Source organism: Miniopterus schreibersii (genome assembly GCF_964146895.1).
Source record: "Miniopterus schreibersii genome assembly, chromosome: 1".
Taxonomy (NCBI): Eukaryota; Metazoa; Chordata; class Mammalia; order Chiroptera; family Miniopteridae; genus Miniopterus; species Miniopterus schreibersii.
Genome location: NC_138101.1, coordinates 35,060,893 through 35,084,616, shown reverse-complemented (window position 1 = coordinate 35,084,616; position 23,724 = coordinate 35,060,893).

The following is a 23,724-nucleotide window of genomic DNA, read 5'->3' as shown; positions in this document are numbered from 1 at the left end:
TAGCCACACATTGCTTCATAAGAAAATTAGCACAGCTACAGGCGCAGAGAAGTTATATTTATTTTACACACCTGAGTGCAGTGTGAACTACGGTTTCAGTTGTGCTCTCTATATCTTAGAGAGCTTAACTAGTTAGGTAAATAAATAATTTGAAGCCAGTATGCTTAGCAACTCAAAGCCATTGTTTTCTTCATCTGCCCGAAAGTTGATCTAAACAAACACTAGTACCCTAAGCCTTCAAATTTTAACATTTCGAATTCTTTATTCTAGAAAATTAATAAAAATGATTTCTGTATTTTCATACCAGAATGACCAGCAACCATGAGAAGTAACCCCGTCTGGAAAGTGCTCATCTCTATCCCAAGCAACTGGGAAATAAGTGTGTTTCTCATATTCAGCCCAAGCGGGCATAAAGCACTTCTGGGACTTGATGTGTAAGTATGTGTTCATTTCCGCACACAGCAGGTAGAAAAGGCCGCAAATAAGACAAGATAAGGGAGTAAGGCGTGCTATCACGGCAGGCTCGCATCTGCCATGTCTGGGTCTCTCTACAGGCTGTGTTCATCAGAGGGGGGCAAACGCCGCCTCAGTCCACCAGGCGCGGGCGTGGAGCAGGCTCTGCGCTGAAGCAGGGCCGAGGGGGCACGAGGCATGTGTCAGCGAGGCCTTACCCTCCCACAGACAGGCACTCGCACGCCGGGACACCCTGGACTCACTACGGGGGTTGTCCCAAAAGACAAACCCTGTGTTTCACATTTCTAATTGCTTAAAGCACAAACGGATGCAAAGAGCCGGGGGGGTGACATATTTGAATGGGCTGCATGAAGAACCCTGTTGCAGTCTGGGACTGTGTGCTGCAGGCCCTCCCCACGGGGGAGAGACTCACCTGTCACCATTCAGAGAGCGAGTGCTCGGCTTCATCTGATGGACGTTCCATCCGTATGAATACCAAGTCTTATTCTGCACGTTCGCCAAAGCATTATGAGGACCTCGTATTTCTTACCCTAAGTATAGACAGAAAATAGTCACCTGCATTGCAACAATGATTAGAAATGAGACTAGTAAGTTCCACTCAGGTAATGGAAAAGGTTACTGCATCACTTTTCCTAATTAAAACAAAACCAAAAAAACTACTTAAATTGTACTGCAGTTGAGTAGCAAGAATCTAAGCTCCTAAAAACTAATCTTGAGGGAAAAAGTTTGATTTCTATATTTCAGTCATGGGTTTTCAAATCAAACAGACCCACCTAAGAATGGATATTTTCACTTAGAATTATTAGTTATGTTTATTTAAGCATGATTTTGATCAATTACAAATTAAGGACAGTAATGCTCTTTCAGTATTGTGTTGTGAAATATGAGGTAATTTGCAGGAAGTTTTTAACATGAGAACGTCATTAATGCATTCAATATATGTTGCCTATGAATTCAGAAACTTATCTTCATCTGTCTATATCATTGAAGTATTTTTTTCCCTCTGGATTTTGAGAAAATGTGAATTCACAATCTCACATTGTCTTTCTTAGATTTGATAAAGAATTTACTTTTAGGTCCATCCTATAGGTAAACTATTTTTATTCATAATGTTTCCAAAAAAATATGTTATTTCATCCTGTAATTTTTTTTCCTTGATAACCACCACTTCTTCCCAGACTCATATATCTAGAGGGGAAAATAACTTATTTTCACACTATGAAAAATAATTTCAGGATGTTTTACTTATTAACACATTTGTATATTCACTTAGTCAATAATTTCATGTTAGCCACTTTGTGCCAAGAGCAGAGCTAGATTCCACAATTAGTAGAGAGAAAGGTAGAAGAATTCCTTTTTCAATGTAACTCAAATTTGGGGTTCAAAACAGACATTAAAATAAATTAACAGTTATAATCATGAATATTACAGAATGCTATGGGAATATTAATAAGAGACTTTGTATCTAAATTCTCCTTAAAAAAATAAAATACATTCAAGGTGTGACTTGGAATATGCATGAAAGCTGACTACATAAAAAGAGAATGGGAAAGAGTTTCTCTGGCATAGTGGGGAAGGACCCATGGGCTAAGAACTGGTATTCATTGGTACTTTAGAGATCTAAAGGGTCCCAGGATTTATAAAATAGAAGCGAAGAGGTGGTAGGGATGTTAAAGATGTAGCTGGGAAAGTAGGCAGGGTTTTAACAACTTTTTAAGGAATTTGAATTTGCATTAAGAAAAATATGAAAATTTTGAGGGAATCTGACATGAAGATAGTTACATTCTATAAGGTTATTCTCAACTTGGAGCAAAAGTTGAATCACAGAAGAAGAGCATGCATTTTTTATAGACGAGGCCAGACTTAATTGTGCATTGGAAACAGTGACAGTATAGAGAACTGGAGGTTCTCAAGAGAGATAAGAGGCAGTATTTATAGGATCAATTATATGTGAAGTTTCAGAGCAAGTGTGGGAGCAGTTTCTCAATTTTGAAATAAGGAATGAATGAGAAGTGGCTTAAGGACGGTAAGGACTATGACAAGAAACAACAACATCAACGAAACGACTGGCAAGACCGCAAGGCTGCATCGGCCACCGCTGCACAGAATTTATCGGCCTGTCAAATGTAAAACAATTGCGGCAAAGAGAAATAAGGCTTCATTTCCCGGGAAAGGGTCTTTAAAGTCACCAAGCCTCTAGGAAATACGACTCTGCTTGCGATGTAACAGTCTACAGAAGGGCCAAGCAATGAGGAAGAACCCCGATTACAAAAGGAGGCAGGAGATTCAGCGGCAGCAGTTCTGGAGGAAGCTAGCTTGTTAGGGTGGCCCGAGAGGCCAGCTGGGCTTCTTCACATCTTCCGCTGGAATACCTTAAGGATGCACACACAGTAGAAGCCAGGCCATGGCTCGGCATTACTAAGCACAAGAAATAGCCCCACTAATATATTAATGATAATAGCAATAATAATACCTGTGTGAGGAGAATACATGGCTCTGAGAATATAAAAATGAAAATATAAATCACCGGGGTTGAGGGAATAGTAGGTGGTTCATACACCCACATTTGTCCACTGCACCAAAATAAGAGCCTGTATTTGAGTGTTGGTGTGTTTTTGAGTGTAAGTCAACCCTAGTGTGTCAGTGGGGCTATGGGAAGAAGCTATGTACCCTTGTCCACTTTCTGTCTACACCTACTGAAAAAACAAAGTCAGCCTCAAACAAATCTCCTTTGATCCGATATTGCCCCTCGGCTACCATCCCAATCTGTGCTAAACTTTGAAATCAAAATTTACAAATATTTGCCCACCCTTTTTGTTAATAATTTATTTCAGCAGCTTCTCTCTTGAATACATTTGAATCTGTATTTTATCGATCTCTCTTCACAAAATCTGAAGTTGTGCTGTTTTGTTCTCGTCAGCAGTGGCGCTGACTACCCTCCTCAGAGGTTTCCTTGGTTAGATCTTTATATTCTTTAGAACTTCTGAACATTGGACTACCCTAGACATTTGTCACAAAATAGATGTTCTGTATGTTTTTTATGATTTCATGAATAAAACATGAAAAGATGAATGCATGCATAAATGAGCAAACAAACTCGGTGGTAAATTAGAATAGCCCAACATATACTGTGTTCTATGCAAGATACAGAATTTAATTGTCAACATAAACATGTAAAAGAAATGCTATTATTATTTGTCTTTAAGGTCTGCCATTATAATTTGGTACTTGGTTCAGAACATTAGAATGCCTAAACTTTACCTTAGTCCAATTATACCCATTTTTTATATTCTCTGATAAGATATACCTGCAAAAAGCAATACCAACTTTAAACAAGATACATTTTTTGTTAAACCTGGGATTATACTGGTAATGCAGAATTAAGTTAGAGACTCTGTCATAGATTAGAGCATGGCTGATAGGCCAAGTGAAAGCCAAAAAATGTAAGGCAGGACCACTCCTGCTTTTGCATATATATAAAAACAAGGTGAACAAAAATCCAACCTGCTGGACTTTGTCTTCCTTTAGAAAGGAGTATGTGGAAAGGAAAGTCGTCTGTGAGCTTAGTGCTCCAACTCATACATAGGCATGGTCTAGGTATTGTCTTAGAATCTGATCAGATGCAGATTATTGGATTTTTCTGTAAGGAAAGAGAAAGAGATTTTTCTCTTACAAGAAAAATTTTTGTTTCTGTTTTTTTTACTTAGGAGGTTAAGCAAATCAACTCACATACTTAGTGATTTAGTAACTGCACTCAAATCTGGCTGATTCCAGACCCTGGTTCTCTAACACCTTACAAGAGAAAAATGGCTCATAAAACAAATATTTAAACATCTGAGAGTAGATAATACTCACCATAGAGACATTGTTAACTGAGTGAAGAAGAGGACCTAGAATAGAATCCTAAAGGTGTACAAAAATTTGACAACCGGGTAGAAAGAGAATTGGAACAGAGTAAGTGGTCTGAGGTGTGGGAGAAATACCAAGAGGGCGTGAGGCCCGGGAGACCGGGAAGAGAGATTTTTGAGAAGAGACACTAGTCAAGGCAAATAACACGAGCCAAGTAAGGTAAAGTACCAGAGGTTTGGGTTTTTTTGGTTATTTGTTTTTTGCAAACATAAGAAATATGGAAAAAATATGGTTATAGCAAGTATTGGTTATACAAAACCTTATTAAGTTAAAATTCCTATTCCCATATACTTTAAAATTCTAGTTAATAGTATCATTGTGTCTAAAACAATGCCAATATCTGATACTTTACTAAAGACATATTAATTATTTAATGTATTTATATTAGTATTCTTGTCAGCATTTTAATATACTTTATAGAAAAAAAGTTTGAAAATCGGTTGATTCGAAACTTAACAATAAACTACTCTTTTACACTGTTTCACTTTGAAATTCCAGCCTGGAACTGTTTGTTTGCTCACTGCATTACACTCTTAACCATGGCAGCACAGCATTATCACCTCTCCCACTGATTCTCTCTTATTTATTCTGCTTAAAATATCACCTTACTGTCCTGGAGCTTATGTTAATCTTTTTACACACTTTGCTTACTTTTATAGTCCTCAGGTGTGTATGCATTTTCACATATGTTCAATTGTTACAATATGTTCCCTATAACCTCCCCCCCCCCCCAATAAAAACAATAGGAACAAACACAGAGATTTATTTACTATCTCAAATAAATCTGTCCCAAAATGGAATGTCAAGGGATGGTACAAAGGTGCATGATCACCAGTTATGGTGGGCACTATCTTAAAATTTACTTGCGGCCCGACCGGGCGGGGCTCAGCGGCTGAGCACCGACTTAGGATCCGGGAGATCGGGGTTTCAAGTCCCAGTCAGGGCACATGCCTGGGTTGTGGGCTCGATCCCCAGTGACTCTCTCATCATTGATGTTTCTGTCTGTCTCTCCTTCTCCTTTCCTCTCTCTGAAATCAATAAAGATATATTTTAAAAAATAAAATAAAATTTCCATGGGAGCTGTTGGTTATGTTCTTTTCTAATTATGTGATTCTATTAATTTCTATTTGTGTCATCTATATTAAAATGTGTTCTGCAAAAATTGTTTACTGCTAGAGTTTATGTCCATAATTTTAATAATAAGTTAAATATTCAAAATTCAAAAACACTTTATAGTTACAGAACAAAATATATTAAGGCTTGAAGAAGTAAATATTAATTAGCACCTTTATAAATTTAATTTTTATTTACGTCTTTGATACCAAATTGTTTTCCATTTATTTTAACTTAATCTGAGAAGCATTGAAGTATATGTGCAGATTACAGAGATAGCTGTCACTAATTCTACTTGTGCCATTTTCAACAACTTATGTGACCTCTCTGGGCCTCAGGGTTCACAGCTATAACATGAAAGTAATATTTTTAACTTATAGTGTATTTAGAAAGCTTATACTAGGTCATTTGTATAAAACATGATTCTCAGCATTTTTGATGAATCTTAATACAGAGAGAGTGACCAAAAAACTAGGCAGAGAGTTTTATCTAATACTCACAGAAGCCAGTGGAACATTTGGAAACATGGAGCTTAAAAAAAAGAAAAGAAAATTCGTTTGAGGCAGCTAAGGTAGCCAGAGCCTGCATGGCCAAAATCCCAGGGAGAAGGGAGACACAGGGAAGTGAGCTCAATGCATTCTTAAATCCTTAAACTGTGCAGGTAAAAAAGCAAAGAAAGGAGCAGAAAGTGAATGAAAATTAGAATGAAGTCTTCAATGGCATCTTGGTCTGATGTCAGACTGTCAAAGGAGGAGCACAGTAAACACCCTCAAGCTCTCAACTGGAGGGCTACATGTTAAGGCCCAGGTAAACAGCCTTATAAAAACTTAAGGCAAATGCCCCCTCAGTTCATCTTAATAACTGTAAGTTTGTTGCAAGGATTAGATAACTGCAAAGCATCTAATAACTGGATCTGGTAAACAAAAGCTTGAATAACTTTCTTGTTTTGTTTTAACATTATTCTCAACTTCATGTACCTTTCAGATAAATTGCTCAGAAATTAATGGATGCCCTATTGAATGTCATTAATATCGCCCTTAGGAAAATTCACCTTTCCTTCCTCAAGTTATCACTTTAGCGGAAAGACAAGTTTATTCAAAAAAGAGTTGGCCATGTTGTATATGAGTGATTTATTGTTACATTATAATACCATATAAAATTTCAAAAATATATGTGTTAGGTTATTGAGTATAGATTTATATATTTTTTAATTCCATATTGTTAAATACTATATATTTGACTCTCATTTTTTTCAATGATATATTTCCTGAAGTTTTAGAAAAAGTGACAAAGGTCACATATGATAGTAACTAGGATTCCAGCTAATAAATGGCAGAACTGGGGTTATAGTCCAAGCATTATGGCTTTGCTGTTGTGCTCTTACCTATTCTCAATAACATTGTGTCCTAAATCCTGAATATAAACTAAAAATAATAAAAAGTCTCCATATAACTCAGGGTATTATAAAAATCAGTCACTGTCCTGAGCTTTAACCCAAGACAGTATCAAGTAGCTAAATCTGTAATGGAGACAGAGCTGGACTCCTGGTTGCTCTTTCCCAAAGGTGGCCTGGTTTCATTCTTAACTGGTGTTTATAAAGAAAGTATAATTGGGCTTTTTTGCATAGAAGAATCACTAAAGAGGGCATCAAATACTCAATAATAAAATATCTAAAATCAAGTTAAAGTACATGGTTTTCAACCCAGCTTTACTTAGGAAAATTCTTTTTTGCTTCCTTAAAGTCAACTAACAATTATTTAAATATCTATCATAGTCACTACAATTTAAAATGCTATGCATATGACAGATGTAGTCATTAACCATGGTGATGTCAAGCCATGTATATGAAAGTAAATTTAAGTCAACAAATATAAATGGATGTTTCTGCTATAACACAATATATGCATATCAGAAAACCTTTCATTCTGTGGAATTTTGTACTAAAAATGATAGAAGAAGAGTAGTGCTAAAAGACACTTCTTAAAACTCTACAACTAATTACAGAAGCATTAACAATCTCAGCAAAATAATTTTCAAGTTTTTTTTTAAACATGTATATCAGATTCTTAATAAATAAATTCCACAAAATAGAAGTATATCTTTTAAAAAATGTGAAGGAAACTTGATAAAAGGGAACGTAAGAAATGCTTACATATATTGAGATAGATACAAAGGCATACACTGAAAAGAGCCACCTAGAAAACCCTTCTAAGACAGTGACTCCCTGAGCCAGAAGGGAGACCATAGGGTGCATAGCTTTTATACCATAAGGCATTTTGTCCTGTAAACATTTTATTTCTTATTTGTTACTCAGTATTTCATGACACTGAATTCAGTATTTCAAAGTGGTATATTGTGGAAATAAAGGTTTTAAAACTCTACCCATACTAAATACCTTTCTGATTCCATGTACTTGTACTTGCTGTGCTGATTTTATGTTCAAGACCAGCTTTGGCATCAGTCCCCTGCATCACTCAGCCAGACCGCTCTAACCTCTGACATTGGATTCTGCAGGGAGTAACTCGCAAAGCAAACAAAACAAAAGAACTACAACAAAAACATTTTACAATTATCCATTTCTTTAGAAACCTCTCTCTGGAATCTTTTAGAATGCTATCTATGAAGGCCTGACAGATAAAAGTGAGCAATATAAGTTTAAAACAGACCTCTTCAGCCTGGCTGGTGTGGCTCAGTAGGCTGTGTGACATCCCATGTACCTAAAGGTTGCTGGTTTTTACTCCCGCTCAGGGACATGCACATGCACATGCCAGGTTGGGGGCCTGATCCCCGGCAGAGGCCGCCGATAGATGTTCCGCTCTCACGTGGATGTTCTCTCTCTCCCTCTCCTTTCCTCTCTTTCTAAAAATCAATTGAAAATCTTAACAAAAAATAGACCTTTTTTGTTAGGCTACTTGTGGGCAAATTGTTCCAATGACTCTACCATAAGGCCACATATGGTTGGTACAAGGTTAAAAGTCGACCCCAGTTGGGATAAGAGATCCCTGCCTAAAACTTTGGGGATATGAGATACCTAATCCTCTTTTTCACAGACATCTAAATCTTTTTTCTTTTTTTAAAAAATATATCTTTATTGATTTCAGAGAGAGGAAATGAGTAGGAGAGAGAGAGAGAAACATCAATGATGAGAGAGTCATTGATCGAGCCCGCAACCCGGGCATGTGCCCTGACTGGGAATCGAACCCCGATCGCCTGGATCCTAGGTTGATGCTCAACCACTGAGCCACGCCCGGCCGGGCCAGACATCTAAATCTTTAGGCTGCACATTTAAAAACTTTTGGCAGTCTTTACCAGCCATGTGGAGAGCGCTAAGTTATATTATTTTTTAAAAATGTTTTACCATGAAAAGAGAAAGTGAGAGAAGTATTGAGATCCCCATAATATTTGATTAGTTTTCTCTAGACTTCAGATTCTATAGTAAAGCTTGGTCTTCTAAACCTGCACTGGATTCTGTAGATCAGAGTATTTTTCATTAACCTATATTAGTTGAGTTTCCCTTCTTCTCACAAGTTTGTTCTAAAAGTTAATGGAAGGAAAATTTTATTACATCTCTGAAAAAATCTGAACTTTTGCTCTTCTATATTTTTGATGGAAATCAAATGTCTTTGAGATGAGAAACAAGAAGTATTATTGTGGACCTTAAAGAAAAGACCTTGAATTGTTATTTAATGAGAGTCCAGCTTGGCACCAAAATTCATGGGTAACATCAGGAAAAATCAATTTTTCACAAGATACTTTTGAATATTTTGCTTTGGCAATAAATAAATAAATATCAATGTGACAATTGCATACTGTCTCTCTTTACAAAGCTCTGCAGTTTATATTTTCACAATTTTATTATGTAAAAATGAAGTCATTTGTCTAATATATATCTGTATATACATTTTGCATCCTAGGATTCATAATAACGATTACTGCTTTAAAGGAGAGAAAACAAACATGGTGGAGGCAGTTGGGAGTGGTGCAGTCCAGACATGTTTTTGTCTTGTTTTGTTTATTTCTTTGCAGATGGCTGATCTAAGTGCATGTTTGTATGCTGATGGGGGTGGATGTGTAAAGGGGGAAGGGTGATAGATACATGTAAAGAGGGTAGAATTTGGGGGAGGCATTGCCAGGAGGATGAGATCTGGTGGGCAAGAGGATATTTCCTAGCTTTGAAAACTGTGAGAAAATAACTTCTGCTTTCTGAGCCACTCAGTCTGCGATATTTTGTTATGGCAGCCTGAGCAAACTAATACACAGTTTACTGTTAAATTTAAAAAATGTTAACTATATCAATAGTATGATCACAATTTTCACAATGCATTAGTTACACTTTCCAACTATTTATCAGATGTCAGATTGATGTATAGATCAATGAGTGGAAAGAAGGAAGGAAAAAGGAAGGAAGGGAGGCAGGGAGGCAGGGAGGCAGGGAGGCAGGGAGAAAAGAGGGGGAAAAGGAGAGGTAAATAGATTTATAAACTATGTATTAAGATAGGGAGAATTAGAGGTGGGTTATACATTTGATTTTTCTTCTTCATTTTAATGCATTTCAAGTATAGTATCAATAAAACTATATTAAATCACTTTAGGGACAAAATATATATTTCTTGTGACACAATTTATTTTTTATTTTTTTTAGTAATGTCAGCCTCCACTATGCATCACGTTTGGGTGTGAGTGTGAAGAACTTAAGGGCGGATCACCACAATGATAAAACATAGCAAAACAGTGTTTTAGTTAAGATCATCTAGATGATACCTGGAAAGCATTAAAACCTTTATCATTCTGTGATATTAGCAGAAGGTAAGAATGGCATCATAATATGAGACCTAAACACACCTCCTTACGTTACATTTTGATTGGGGTGAAATATTCTAATCAATGACATTCATACTCCATTTCAGATGCTTCACTCAGCTCAGATTTATCATAATGTCAGTTAGCTCTAAAATATTTGCCTAAGAAAGTGCGAGTCTTTGTGTGTTCAAGCATTATAGCGAGTTTTCCATCAGAGCAAGCTGAGCAGTTTCTGTGTACACTTGGTAACTGAGTAGAACGGTGTTGCTGCCCAAGCCTTCAGTGAAAATGAGCATCTGCAAAGCATTTCTGGGCTGTGTGTCTTTAGCAACCTCTATTCTGACATTTATATTTGTTTTCAGGCAAACAGCTTTGACATAATAGTGAGGACATACTAAAGCACTAAAACTGTCACAAAACATCAAAGAAACAGTGCCATTTTAGAAATTAAAATTCATGTTTTGGAAAAAAGAGGGGAAAAATCATGATTCTTTCAGGGAAAGATCAGGGGAGAAACCAAGGAAATCAGGTGGAGATCTGCAGGTTATTAGATCCATATGTGAGTCTTAGGATGTTATTAATGCAGAAACATCATGCCTTCTAAGAGTACAGTCCAATAACTGAGTCAGTCCCAAGACACTGGCCAGAGACAGGTCATGATTAGAAGATTACTAATAAAGGGAAAAATTAATACCCCTGTAAAAATATCTAGAAATATCGTCTATGAAAATGATACTAACATTCTTGTGAGTATATGAAAATGCTTTCTGATATATGTATGGCTGATGACCATGTTTTTTAATGTGAGAACAGAATTAGGAAGACTTTTTTGTTTTCACTGAGATTCACTTCATTTAAAAAAAAAAATGAAAGAGAAATTTTAATCCTTCCCTGTATTTTGAGGAATCTGTTATTAACTTGAAATTGCCCATCCAATTTTGCATCCCAACTTATTTGAAAAAAAATGTAAAAATATATGGGGAAAGCAAATCACTGAAATAATCAAATTGCATTTCATTAGACATCAAGCAAACATTTCTCTTAATTAGAATAAAGTAAGCACCATAGCTTAATCTAAACTTCCTTTTGCAGAAGTAAGAAGGACTGGCTTCAAAAGTATAGATTGAAAATGTGGCACCTAACAGTCCCATTAGTCTAAAGCATTGTTTTATGATGTGCCTATATTTAATAATAGTTCTTTGGAGGCTCATAACCCTTTTTTGTGATTTACTGCGGTTATCCTTTACACCACCTGTGCATGATATTAATTAACAACCGGGGAGACAGTGTTATAAAAATGAAAAATTTTCTTTGTTATTGGGAAAAAGAAGCACTGGGTAAGTCTTTGTTCATCAAAGTTTGGTAATGCTTCAAATACTTGTCCCAAGGCTAGTGTTTTATATCTCCACATCTTGAAACAGTAGAGCAGATAAAAGATAAAGCTTGCAAGTTCAGTGGTCAGCTTGGATATATAATCATGGGTTTCTGTCCACTTGAATTAAATGTGCTTAGAGACCTGAATGGTGTTTGTGTATCCCTTTAAACCCAGGATCTAAATAAACAGCATGGACCTAGCAAGACACCACGCTAGCTGTTAATCTACTAAATAGTCCATTAGTATCTGTCATTTAGGATTAACTGAGTGTTTTTATGTTCATCATGTTTTTAAGCACACTGACTTATAGATGGATTTATAGATGGATTAAATGTTTCTTCTTAAACTAAATCCCAGAAAGCATCCATCTAGAGAATTTTATAAATTAAAAGTATTTTTCTCCACATTAACCCCCATAAAGTGGGCTTTTCCATGACAAACGTTACCTAGAATGAAGTAACAGGTTTAAATTTTCTAACTTTTTACTATTTAAGAAATAAAAAACTAAAGTAGGAAGTTATTTAGAGAAAATTTTATCAGTTATCTTTTTTTATTTACTAACACTGCTTTTATATGCTTCTGAGCATTTAAACTTCTTAATTCCCCCAACTAGAACACTGTTCACTGTATTCTATTGTTGTTTTAAAAAATTTAGAAAGTAAAAGAAGATTTTGCAACACTTATACATATTAAGCCAATGTATATAAAAATGTAAATAGCCTTTCTTTTCTCTCCTCTAATTTTCTACCATGAAGGTAATCAATGTTAACAATTTGAGGTATACTTTCCTACTTTTTCTATTTATATATAAAAGTAAGACATATATATAACACATATATTGGGCTTCTTTTATTTATAATTTTTTAAATGGGATCAAACTATATATAGTATCATAAAAAATTTTATAGGTAATCTATCTAATTTATTTATTTTAAGAGTATAAAATAGTCCATATCTGGAAACAGCCCAAGTGCCCATCAGTAGCTGAGTGGATGAAAAAGCTGTGGCACATTCACACCATGGAATACTATGCAGCTATAAAGAGGAAGGATCTCTTACCCTTTGGGACAGTATGCAGGGAACTAGAAAGTATTATACTAAGTGAAATAAGCCGGTCAAAGACAAGTACCAAAAATATATGTGGAATGTAATAAACAAAATAAACTGATGAACAAAATGGATCCAGAGACACAGAAGCATGGAACAGACTGAGGGACCTGAGAAGGAAAGTGGGAGTGGGGCAGTGGGTGGGGAGAGATTAATCAAAGAAAAAAAAAAATAGTCCATAAATTATTAATACATTTTCTATTAATATACTATCATATTTATAACAATGCTATAAAATAAGCATATATGTATGTATTTGTGTGTGTGTATACATACACACACACACATATATATATATATATTCATACTTTTATTTATTTCTGTAGGTTAGATTAACCAGGCAGCAATTACTTGGTCAAAAGTATAGACTTTTTTTTTAAAGTATTGATCTTAGAGAGAGAAAAGGAGAGAGAGGGGGAGAGAGACATCAGTTGGTTGCCTTTGGTACGTCCCTCAACTGGGAATTGAACCCATAACCTGGATATGTGCCCTGACCAGAAATTGAACCCACCACCTTTTGGTGTACAGGACAATATTCCAATCACTGAGCCACACTGGCCAGGGAAAAAGTATATACATTTTTAATAAATGCTATCAAAAATTTTCAAATTTACTGAGGCAATTTGCATTTCTACCAGAATTGTACAGGAAACTTAATTTCTTCACATGTATTTCAGTACAGGAAATATTTAAAAAATGTTTCTGCTCTTTAAAAAGTTGAAATGCATGGGTCTGAATTTATGGCAGGCTTGTCCCCCTGGGTCCCTCATAGTGCCTCGTGCCAGGGCGACTGTGGTCTTGAACCACTGCCTGGTCTATGCCTGTAGGCTGCAGGCACTGGTGGGTTACACAGTGTGGGGGAAAAAGTGAAATTATATGGCAGCATGGAACTTATTCTGGTTATAAGTTTAGAAATAATTTAAGAAAAAATATAATAGTTCAAATAATTTTGCATTTTAGAAATAATTTTGTCACACAATTTAAATTTCATCTAAATTTGAGAATTTTACCCTATATTAAAATTTAAGAAAATTAACAAGCAAACGTTGGGTAACTTTGATCACTCTCTGTCATGTGCTCTTGAAAAAAGGGTGGAAAACATTATCTATGATATAAAACGCATCTGAACTGAAAAACGGAAAGGAAAGTATTGATCTGTATCTTCTCACTGTCTAATAAGAGATAGACATAACAGGAGAGGTGGCATTTAAAAGCAGTAAGCACAGCGTTATGTCAGTTAGAGCAGACACTTGGTGAATGTCAATAGATAGCCCAGAAGCAGCTTTGCTGATGCCACTTACTTTATGGAATGATATAGTTCCTGTGGAGCAGCTTTTACAGTCTTTCTTTAAAATTCTACTAGACGGCTTAATTATAGAGCAGTTTGATCATAATTATAGAACTTTGGAACAGGAAAATTCAGACAGAGGTCATCAAACTTATAATTGGAAGATAATTGTATTTGACATTGCATTGAAGTCAATAAAGATAATTATTGCCTTTAAAATGCCATCAAAACCATTAAAACCTTGCAATTTTAAAGGCATAATTTTCAAAATTGAATATTTTGAGTATTTTTCCTGGATTTGAAAGTAACTATTTTCTTTTGAAATTGACATACATAGTAGTAGACACATATTTGTTTCAGGGTACTAAAACTATGCCAACTGTTTTATAAAATTTCAGGTTCCTGGAATCCTGATAGTCACTGGGACCCAAACATTCATTTCTCTACTACAACTTAAATAAATTTGACAGATGATTTTTGTCTTGCTAATAATCTTGCATGCTCTTTTATGTTTATGCTAGAATAGTTAGATTTTAACATAATTAAATCTTTATTTTCATGTGTTTGCTTCAATGTGAAACTCTTTTTCATAGAATGAGTGAATCTTTAAGATAATTAAAATGAGCTAAAATGATACTAGTAGGTATTCTTATGACATTTCTTGGTATGATAGTAATTAAACAGAGATGCTTCTCCAGATCCAATCTGAAATAATCTTCCACCCCTCTCTTTCTCTCCTCTATCTCAGTCCCTCACTCTCCCTCTCTCTGGTGTCCTGGTCCTCTCTTCCTTTGTGTAACGAAACTTTATGAACCATAGGTCTATACTCACTGTCTTCATTTTCGTTTGTGACTTGTGATTTTTGGATCGCAGACTCATGTTAACTAGAGTTCAGTTTTAAAAATCCTCACAGACCTACTTTGAGGCTATAGCTTTCCAGAGTGGATTTGCTTTTTTTAAGTAGCTATCAATTTAAACCCTACAATTCTTCATTTAATTCCATGGATGTGTCCTGACTACACAGCTAGTATATGTTCAAAGCCTATACCATTTCCATAATGTCTGTGATCAAAACTATTTGGGGTAGCATCTTTTATATTCTTTCTGACCTAAAAAAGATGTATAGGCATTTTACATAGATGCCTGTCTATTTAAAATTGAATTATGGTATTTTATAAAAATGCATGTGAAAGGAACAAGTAAAATCTGTCTGTGTGCACACGTGTATGTATATGTGTGCATGTATGAGAAAAAGAAAGTCTTAATATATTTTTACTACATAAAGCAATATATTTTTTTAATCCTCACCTGAAGATATGTGTTTTTTTTGTTTTGTTTTTTTTTCTTAGAGAGAGAGGAAGGGAAAGAGAGAGAAACATCAATGTGAGAGAGAAACACAGATCGGTTGCCTCCCCAATGTGCCCCAGGGGGGCATCAAACCTGCCCTGACCTTTTTTTGGTGCCAACCTTTTTTAAAAATATATATATCTTTATTGATTTCAGGGAGAGGAAAAGAGAGGGAGAGAGAGATAGAAATGTCAATGATGAGAGTCATTGATCGGCTGCCTCCTGCACGCCCCCGAATGGGGATGGAGCCCACAACCCAAGCACGTGCCCTGACCGGGAACCGAACCTCGATCTCCTGGATCCTAGGTCGATGCTCAACCACTGAGCCACATCTGGCCAGGCTGTGCCAATTTTAGATAGTTTTATTTAAGACACTGCATTTTCCACTTTACAATACTGTTATAAAGTGCATTATTTCCTTTCCCTGTGCACGTAGTCCATATTCAAGTATCAGTGCTGCAGGAATAGAACCTGTGCAGGGCAATGGTACAACCAACTGAGCCACCCATCTGGGGCCATAAAGTAATCTTATTTTAATTGAAGTAATAAGCAATGAGTTAAAAACAAATTAATAATATTATTTTTACATAGATTTGAATTTTTGGTGTTATGTGGTCATTTCCTAAATTCTAAATTGCAGTTGTACTGGATCAGGATTAGATGTTTCAATTACTTCATATAAATTAAGGAGAAAAATTATGACTTTATAAAAGCTAGAGATAAAATATTCATGAAGCACTGCTACCTTATCAGATATGAACTGCCTTTTTGTGTCATAATTTTACAGTTAGAATATTTGTTACTAAAATATGGTTAAATAGTGCTGGTATTAAACTGTTATTGATGTAAATTACTTGCTCTCTATGAACTAGGAATTTTAGAGTAATAGAGTTTTTGTGAGATTGCTACTATATTTCAATAATATATGAGACAAAAATGTGTTCTTTGAAAATTTTTGATTCCAAGAATAATAAATATGTGAACCAGATTTCTCTAGACCTTATCTGTCTAGGGTACAAACATGGTCACAATAATATTAATACACAGCTGAAGGTGTAGTAATGGAGTTCTGTCAACAGGAACAATGAAAAAATTAAGTCTTGCAGCTATGGATTTTGAGAAAGTTGTCATAACACACTTCCCTAAAAGACAGGGAAACCAGAAGGTCAAGATACAGTAGCCTTGAGGCAAGTTATTAGTTGAAGTAAATTGAAGATTTCACAAAAATGCCCATACCAAATTCTGCTGAAATTATAGGTAAAGCTTACTGAATGTGACAGGACACAGGTGGCCAATCAAGAAAGGCACCTCCAGGTCACTAGAACAGGATCTTGGGTGTTCTATCAGTGCCAGATATAAATGCTTCATTTGTTGTACTAAGGGCGGTGGGGGTGTACCAGGGCTTGGAAGGACAGAGTGGTGAAGGCAGGCCAGCTCCTGGAGAAACTGAAGGCATGCACTATACTTAAGCTGAAGTAGTGGGAAGGGTTCCAATATTTTCACCCATTATATAGCCTTTCCAGGGCTTACCAGCTGAATATATGTGATTGTAAAAGCTTAACTATCTATGGAAGGACCTGTAAGAAACAGGTAAATGGTTGCTTCTGGGAAAAGGAGATGGCTGGGAAAGAGGGCTTGAAAAGAATATTACTTTTACAATCTGGAAAATTTTAAGGATATTTTATATTACCTATTCAAAATTAAATAACTTTAAAATAAAATAAAGTGAAATACTCGACCCTTTACAAATTAACGTAGAGCAGGAGCCCCCAGACTTTGCAAATAGATACCTTCTTAAAGTCAAAATATATAGTCCATCCCCAAATTGATAGATTTCTTTATTCTGTCTTCATAGATAAAAAAAATTATTGCAGATTTAGAATATTTTAAGTGTATTAAAATTAACATATATTATTTATATGATTATGTGATGTATTATTAATGTAGTCATTCAAAAACACTACTCCTGTCTGGCTGGTGTGGTGCAGTGGCTGAGTGTCAACCCATGAACCAGGAGATCATAGTTTGATTCCCGGGTCAGGGCACATGCCTTGGTTGCTGGCTTGATCCCCAGTGGGGGGCGTGCAGGAGGCAGCCGATCAATGACTCTCTCATCACTGATGTTTTTATCTCTCTCTTTCTCCCTCTCCTTTCCTCTCTCTGAAATCAATAAAGACATATTTTTAAAATAAAAAATAAAAACACTACTCCTTCCTTTCCACTCCTAGGCCCTTGTAATAGATGCTAGAGGAATGGTAAAACAAATATCACTGCTTAACTTTAACTTATTTTCATTTATATAAGGTCACACTAATTTTTTATTCCATAAACTTTAATAGCCACATTTCACTTTGAGACAAAAATTTAATAATCTTAAGCATATAATAAAAATCCCTATTATGAGATGTGATGCTCAGCATTTTATTTCTTTTTTAACAATATGTTTCTTTTGTCATGGGATTTAATGTGCTTACAATCTAGCTAACCTATCTGTAAGGCAGAATTGATAAACTGGATTACTTACTTTTTACTTGTAATGGGCAAGAAATCTAAATCCAGGCATAGATACACTTCCGTTCTTAGGCATGCCTTCTGAATGCAAGGTAAATGCTAAGGAATATGACACACCTGAGGAAGGATCATCCCCCCAAAAGGTGTCACTAATAAAACCTGTGGTCACCATAGAAACATAACTACAATTACCTTTTAATAGACCTAGAAGTGGCAAATAGTCTGTTGTTGTCATGAACAAACCTGGTAGTGGAGGGAAAATAGAATAGAAGCAGAGGACAATGACAGATACTTTCCAACAAATGTATTATATAGAACTTCCACGCACTCAGTCACCAACAAATGCTCACATTTGTCTAAAGTCTGGTAGCATACAAATGCCTCATTATAAGATACTTGCCCAAATAATGCAAACATCAGACTAACCCAAATTGAGGAATCTTTTTAAAAAACTGACCTTGACTCTTAAAACATTTGGTATGACAGATTTTTTTTTTTTTTAAATGGAGGAGAAAAGACCTACATTAAAGCAGACCAAAGTCCGTAATGATTAAATGCTATGCATGAGACTTGATTGGAGGTTAGAGCAGGAAAACGAACACAGGTGAAAGCAAGTTAGAAAGAACATCTGAGAACAACTGGAGGATATTTAAGAAGTGTTATATATTTAGTAATAATATTAGATAATGTTAAATTTCAAGTGGATGATAATTATAACAATATATTTATAATATAGATTATGATGTATATATTAATATATGGGTAATTCAGTGATAATAGAATGTCCCTTCCTTCTACGGGATGTTGAAGTATTAGGAAGTGAACTGTCATGATTTTTACAGATTCATGTTCAAATCAAGCACAAGTGTGTGTGTGTGTGTGTAGTAAGAGGTGTACAACTTATAGGACATCATAAATAAGCCTGCCAAGTATGAATCTAGGTAAAGAGAATACCTATGTTCATCATACGATTCTTTGTACTATTCTGTGGGCTCAAAAATTTTCAAAATAAAATGTTGAGGAATAGATTTCCCCCAAAAAGTATGTGATGTTTCTGTATATTTATGGTCTTTTGCTGGTGTGTATATTTGATAAAAGTCTGTGCCATTCTTTTGTATGCACACAAAACATACAGAAAGTGGTACTGAGGGTTGATCATTTCCAAAAAAGTATTAAATAATTATTGATGGCTTTGTGGTGTGTTAATTTGACAGGATGTGTTAATTTGTACCAAACATTCCAGGATTCTCCTTTTGTCGTATGTTTCTGTTTGGGGTGAGCCACGAGGGAGAGTGTGTGCGATTAGGGAAGTGGAAGGAAAGCAGCAGCCATTCTCTAGCGTGTCAGTGTGGTTGCTGATGTTGGATGTGAAGCGGCAGCTGGGCCTGCACTTCTCTCTCTAACCCGATTCCTTTTGAGCTTCTCTGATTCCTACACCAGTAAGTGGGTTTAGATCCATTGTTCCAGTTGCCGCAAGTTTTCCTTATCACCAAGGTCAGACCAACAAGAATGGACACAGGCTTCAAGTCAATTCTGTTGGGGCATATTCTATAGGTTTCACCCCATGCAGGATCTTCCCTTCCTAACTGCCTTTCTGGAGAGTTCTGAGCTCCAGCATTAGGCAAGGAGACAACAGTCTCACAGAGACAAGTTCACTAGCTCCCATAGTTGGATAAGACAATTCTCTGTAGCATGTCTCTTTATAGAAGAATTATAGATAGATTATAGATAGATTGATGATAGATGATAGATGATAGATAGATATAGATAGATGATAGATAGATAGATAGATAGATAGATAGATAGATAGATAGATGATAGATAGACAGATGATAGATGATAGATAGATAGATAGATAGATAGATAGATAGATAGATAGATAGATGATAGATAGATAGATAGATAGATAGATAGATAGATAGATAGATAGATGATAGATGATAGAAGATATCAATATAGATGATTAGATTTAGATGATATAGATATATAGGTAGATAGATGATGTAGATATAGATGATATATAGATATAGATAATATGGATATATAGGTGACATAGATAGATAGATAAAGATATATAGATGAGATGATAGATATGATAGATGATAGAGATAGAGATGATAGAGATATAGAGATAATAGAGATAGAGATATAGAGCTAGGGATAGAAATATAGAGATAGAGATAGAGATGATAGAGATAGATAGAGATAGAGATAGAGATAGAGATAGAGATAGAGATAGAGATAGAGATAGAGATAGAGATAGAGATAGAGATAGAGATAGAGATAGAGATAGAGATAGAGATAGAGATAGAGATAGAGATAGGTAGGGACAATAGATACAGATAACAGATACATATCTCCTATTAGTTCTGCTTCTATGGTTGAACCCTAACTGATACAAAGGATTTTGAAAATAATAAAACATAACAATGTTGCTTTTATTTTAACTTATGTTTTGAGGATACATATAGCTTTTCCTGAAACATACATCTTGAAATGAAATGTAAAAGGTAGATTATAGTACCAAAATATCTATAGCAAACCCCAAGCCAGCAAAATACTTAGAAATGTTAAAATGCATAGTTGAAAGCCCAAAATTTAAAATTACTTTTGAAACCTGCCTTGCTGTTAATTAAATGGTTTGTGTGTGTGTGTGTGTGTGTGTGTGTGTGTGTGTGTGTGTGTGTGTCTGTGATAATTGCAATTCATCCCTTGCAATTATCTGAACACAAATTTGGCACACATTCGCATCTCTACCTTTTTATACAAAACTCCAAAAAGTTTAATAAATAAAATAATCAAAGGTGTGTTTTTTTACATTAGCTCTGTTCATTTTTTATTTCCATAACTAGTCTAACAGCCTAGACTGCAGTTGGCAGCAGACGTTGGTTAGAAGGATATAAGTCATCAAAGTTAAGCAGTATTTAACGAGATCTAAAGTCTTCTCCATTATCTTCTCACCAGGTATTAAAAGAGAGGTCAGGTGAGGTTTAAGTGAAAAAATTGATCATGCTTCCTAGAGTAAGTCAAAGATAATCTTTTATTTGGTCAGTTTATCTTTCAAATATTTGGAGTAAACAAATATTTAGACTCAGAGATTAAAGCAAAACATAATGTGTAGATATGTACTTCCATGGTAGATGGCTCTCCTGTGATTTTAATACCAGAGTCCTAACCTGTCATCACATTGATGAAATCTTTGCTTTGTGTGTATCATGGTTTGTGAACATAGTTTTATCCTACCCTCTCACATTTATCTCTCAGCATCCACTTTAATGTTTTATAATTTCTAAAATGCCAAAAAAGGGAAAAGTACTTATATTTATTTTGATAAGATGTTTGAGTAATTGAGGTACATTAGTAAAGTTTTAGAATAGACTATAATATTAATCTGATGATAAAAATAGTGCTACTTACGCTTATTTTTACTTGACTAGATTTGTTACTATGTTTTAGATGTTATAATAACTTTATCTATTTTGGAAGCTAAAAGTTTAGTAATCTTTTTTAAGTTTTGGTTCACAATTCATAAGGGCTTTCCTGCTTCTCTACTTTGCATGGTTGGGATAATTCAGATTAATTGTAAACAGAGAATACACATAAGCCATACAGACAAGGGGCTATACAATTACTAAACAGGAGTATAACCAAAAACTTCCCACTGCTCCAAACAATATAAATTAAATGTTAATGTTTATGGAAGAAGAAACACAAACCTAGAACTTAGAGGTGGAATAACTATAATTCAATAGCAAAAACATTGCAAAAAGAATTGTGAGTGATACAGACCTAATAATTCTTCTGAAATGTAGAACTGTGTATCTCTCTGACTCTAATTTCTCTGTTTGAATGCCCAGTAGGCATCTTTAACTGAACATCACACAAATGAATTCTTGATCATCTCTTCACCCCAGCCCACCCCTTCCACATGTTTTCTCTTTTAGTCTTTCCTATTTCAATAAGTGGCAACTCTCTCGAAAATGCTCAGGTCAAAAACACTGGATGGGGGTATTTTGACTCCTGTATTTTCTTTTACACTCACTATTGAATCCTACAGCAATTACTCTTGACTTAATTGATAAAATATATTCAGAATCCCACTAGTTTTTACCAAATAAAAAAATAGTATCTTAGCCCTAAAGCAAAGGCAATATAGATAGTCTTTTCAACAAACGGTGCTGGGACAACTGCAAAAAATTAATTCAGACACAGACCTTTTACCTTTTACAAAAATTGGCTCAGAATAAACCATAGACTAAATGTAAAAAAAAATCCAAAACTATAAAACTTCTAGAAAATAACAGAGGAGAGAATCTATAAAATATTGGGCATAGTGGTGACATTTCAGATACCACAATAAAGGCAAAACCCATGACAAAAAACAATCGATAAGTTGGACTTAATTAAAATTAAAAACTCCTGATCTGCAAAAGACACTATCAAGAAAATGAGAAAAAAAGCCACAGACTGGGAGAAAATGTTTGCAAAAGATACATCTGATAAAGAACTATTATTCAAAACATACAAAGAACTCTTAAAACTCAACAATAACAAAATAAGCAATTCAATTTTTAAAAACAGGCAAAAGATCATAATAGACACCTCACTGTAGAAGATATATAGATGACAAGTAAGCTTATGAAAACAGGGTCAACATCACATGTCATTAGTGAATTGTAAATTAAAGCAACAATGAGATATTACTACATTCCTATTAAAATGCCCAAAATCCAAAACACTGACACCACCAAATGCTGGTGAAGATGTGGAGCAAAAGAACTTTCATTCATTGCTAATCGAATTGCAAAATGGTATAGCCACTTTGGAAGAAAGTGTGTCAGTTTCTTACACACCTAAATATATTTTCACTATACAACCCAGCAATCACATTCCTTGATATTTACCCAAAAAGTTTAACATTTATATCCATGCAAAAGCTTGCACATGAATGCTTATAGTAATTTTATCCATAATTGACCAAACTTGGAAGTAACCAAGATGCCCTTCATAGATGAATGGGTGAATCAACTGTGGTACATCAGACAATGGAATATTATTCAACACTAAAAGGAAATGAGCTATCAAGCTGTAAAAAGACACAAAGGAACCTTAAATGCATATTATTAAGTGAAAGAAGGCAGTCTAAAAAGCCTACAGTGTAACTTCAATGGCCTGACATTCTAGAAAAGGCAAAGCCATGGAGACAAATAGATTAGCAGTTGCCAAGGGTTAGCAGGGAGGAAGGGATGGATAACTGGAATAGAGAGGATTTTTGGGGTAATGAAACTCTGCTGGTACTATCATGGTAGTAACACATTGCTATACATTTATTCTTCCCTTAGCATGGGCAATGCCAAGAGTGAACCTTAATGTCACCTATGGCCTTTGGGTAATGATGATGTGTCATGTAGGTTCACTGACTGTCACAACTGGACCACTGTGGTGAGGGACGTCAATAGTGGGGTGGTTGTGCATGTGCGAGGACAGAGGGTCGTGGGAACTCTGTCCTTTCCACTCAGTTTTCTGTGAGCCTAATACTGTTCTAAAAATAAAGCTTATTAATTGAAAAAATTATTAAGGATTTAGGCTGAATTAACCAGGCCTCTGTTTCTTTCCTATTGTCCTTCAGTGATTTGTTTGATGGGGAAACCAATTTATAAAACAAAAATAAACCTTGCCTCCTAACACCAAGGGCTTTTGTGGAGTAAGACATTTAGGCGCCTTAACGTCCTCACAAGTACAGAATTCTACACTGACACCTGCGGTTAAGACCTAACCAAACCAGGTCAGTATGAGTTGA